General features: G+C 40.2%; 1 protein-coding gene across 1 annotated transcript in view; it reads left to right on the top strand.

The window, feature by feature from the left end:
* PPP1R14D (protein phosphatase 1 regulatory inhibitor subunit 14D) overlaps window positions 1-3,266 on the top strand; it is an 18,835-nt gene that overhangs the window by 8,251 nt on the left and 7,318 nt on the right. The gene's annotated exons all lie outside the window — the stretch shown is intronic.

Below are 3,266 nucleotides of genomic sequence, written 5' to 3'. Positions count from 1 at the left end.
AGGTTGCAATTAGGGGGGGGGGGGGGGGGGTGCTGAAAACAGAGTCTGCTTTGCTCCTCACTACTGCAGCCCCCTACCTGCAAATCCCCTAACCCCTATTATTTAAATAGAGCAAGGCATACTCCTCCTCCCGAAAAGAAACATCCTTATGACTTTTATTTTGCAGCACCACTCATCAAGTTCAACCTAGAGAGAAAACAAAGAAAAATAGGAAAACCTTCATTAACAGAACCATATGCCCACAGTTACCTACAGTTGATCCAGAGGAAGGAAAAAACCCTATAAAGAATGGCTCCTTCCTGATCCCATAAGGCAATTGGATATTCCTTGGATCAACAATTCCTGTTGTCCTTTACCTATAAAACGTAATACCTAGTTATGTTCTGTGCATGTAGGAATGCATCCAATTAACAATTAACTTACCTAGTTCCTGAGGAAGCCTAGTCTTTGCTGCAGTCATTAATAACAATGAGTTCCAAACTAACATATTAAGAGTCCAGAAATTTATTTTTATTGATTCTGCAAATGGAAAACGGATAACATGATACAGGGCCCCAGCAATCCAGCTGGCTGCATGGCTGTCTAATATTGATGTCCACTACTGACTACTCATTCTAGGTTTTGAAATACAAGCCCAGGCTCCAAGATTTAAGTCCATTAGACCCTGTGAAAACTCATTGACTACTCATTCCTGGCTTTGACATACAAGCCCAGGCTCCCAAATATGAGTCCATTACAGCCAATGACAAGTCACTTAAACCCATGAAGGGGTATCGATTGGCTCTCCAAACGGGTCCTGTGTCTTGCTTCTGCCTCCATTTGGATTAAGAAATGGCAGTTCATTTATCCAGCATATTCAGATGCCTGTTGGAGATGCCAGACTGACGTGGGTACTGTAACTCACATTTGGTGGAGTTGCCCCCTGATTTTGCCCTTTTGGCTGGCCATTTCAAACGTCAACTTGAAAGTTACTTCTAGTAAGCATCATATTATGCCTAAAATTGCTATATTATCTATTTTTCTGGGCCCTATCTCTAAAGTGAACAAATCCCTCCTTCCCTTTTTTGTCAACGCTGCCAGGGCTCAAATACAGAGGAACTGGAATTCCCCAGTCGTTCCTTCGGCTGCGGAGTGGACGATGGAATTTTGCCAATTGACGCGATCTGAAGAGCTGATAGCTAAGCGGTCTGACTGTTCTGATATCTTTTTATCCAGATGAATGCCCTGGCTTCTTTTCATGGATTCTGAGGAATTCCGGACCTTGACATGAGCTTCTTACCTATTTTTTTTTAATAACGTTGTTATTTTCATTATGCTATATTGTGGCTTTATGCAGTCATTCTGACGACTGTTGGGCTGACATCCCTTTCCCTTCTCCTCCTCTCCCTCTCTCTCTTTTTTCTCTTTATCACTTTTCCCTCCTTTTCTTCTCCTCTCCCTATTTCTCCTTCTTCGTCTTCCTCTCCAATGTTCGTTTTGCCTTGGTGTGTTCTTACATAGATTTTCTGCCTGATAGCCCTGGCGGTTATTCCCACACTAGCCCCTGGTTTCCTAATATTGAAATGTGAGGCCCATTATGTTGTGAGGGCCTCACACAAATCGACCAACTGTATCATGCCTTTTATTTATTGTGTGCTATACATCAGTCTCAGTTGATTTCTTTTGTACTGATGTTTTTGTGGGGTTTTTTGGTACGTCTAATGCATTATCTGTGTATTCTTGAAAAGTTGTTTCTGTGCAATCTTTAATAATAAAAAAAAGAAATGGCAGTTCTAAGTCAAACACCAAACTGCCTATTTTCTGCTTCCACTCTTTGCCATGGTTGAGGGCAAGCCCTAAGTGAGACAAGAGCACCTAAAAATCAGGCAAAGGAAAGGAGGATCTAAAGTGTTTTTTTTACCTTAAACCTACTTTATACTGTGTACAGCAAAAATTCCACTGGACGTGAAATGACAGTTGCGTGATTCAACAATTTTATCTCCATGACCATGGGTGCGTGCAGATGCCACTGGCTGCTGCAGTGGGTAGAATGACTCATTGTTAGAAATACTGATTGCTATTATATTACCCCTATTATATTGACATTCGCCTTCCTCATTCCCCAAGCCAGTCACAGCAAACACATGCATTGGGTGATCTGCAAGTCTCTGAAAATTGGCTTGCTCTGAGGAAGCACAGCTGGTGGCTGTTATGGGCAGTTCTTTTTATTACAAGAAGTCTGCAATCTCAGTTTTTGCAATATTTGCCCTAGCATGTGTTATTACAGTTCACCTTTACACCTTTTCTTTTTTTCTAGTGAACTTCCTTATTTTCCATTTCTAATACAACGAGTGCCGACTGCCCTCTGCTCAGGGAACCTAATCTTCCATAATGGCTGATTACAGTGACAAAAACATCTATGCTTGAGTTCATGGTCCATCCATGGTGAGAGACACATCTCATCTACTTCAGTGGTTGCCACATATACTGTAGCTACTAGCTTTTGTTGTATCCTGCTATATGGCAATGGAAGAAACTAAGTGTATACAACAAGCAAATGTTTGTTGACAGAACAGAAAAGTATTTGCTGATCTTAACATACATGTATGCGCAAGGCATAACATTATTTATAGCTATAGGGCTTCAGGCTATAGCTTGAGACGCTATATCTAAACAACTAACCCTTCTCAACTGTATCCAAAACAAAAAAAATGTGCTTAATGTGTCCCCTTTAGAGGGATTTTCCTTCACTTCTTGTTCTGGTGGCGCCTTTAACCAGAACAGGAAGTGAATGGATATCTTTGGAGTAGGGACATAGCAATTAACCTTTAGCCATGATCATGCCTCATGGATGAGTTGTTTTTGTATACTGTGAGGGGAATTTAATCTGTCAGGGCAACCAATCAGCTTCTCTCTTCAGTTTGCTCAGTTAAGATTTGAAAATGAAAGAGAGAAGCTAATTGGTTGTCATGCACAGCTGCTCCAGATTTGGTCTGCTCCAGTTTTTATAAATTCCCCTCTGTATGTTGCTGTTGGAGACATTTGGTTTCAGGATTCAGCTGTTCTTTAATGCATAAAGGCTAGAAATCCTTACGAATGTTGGAGTTGAATACTTCAGGAAATGTTTTATGGTCTCTTTTTTGGGGATAAAATAATTACTGATTTGGTGTTTTTTAAATTATATGAAATATTCATAAATTAAAATTAATGTATTTTATTAATTACTAAGGTCTTTCTTTTTTAACATAGTCCACAGTTGTTGACCTTAGTAGACATAATTTGTCCCC

The sequence above is a fragment of the Nanorana parkeri genome, unplaced genomic scaffold (genome assembly GCF_000935625.1).
Source record: "Nanorana parkeri isolate BGI_ZX_2015 unplaced genomic scaffold, ASM93562v1 scaffold837, whole genome shotgun sequence".
Lineage (NCBI taxonomy): Eukaryota > Metazoa > Chordata > Amphibia > Anura > Dicroglossidae > Nanorana > Nanorana parkeri.
The sequence above is the reverse complement of the archived record's forward strand: the minus strand, read 5'-3'. Positions and strand labels throughout refer to the sequence as shown.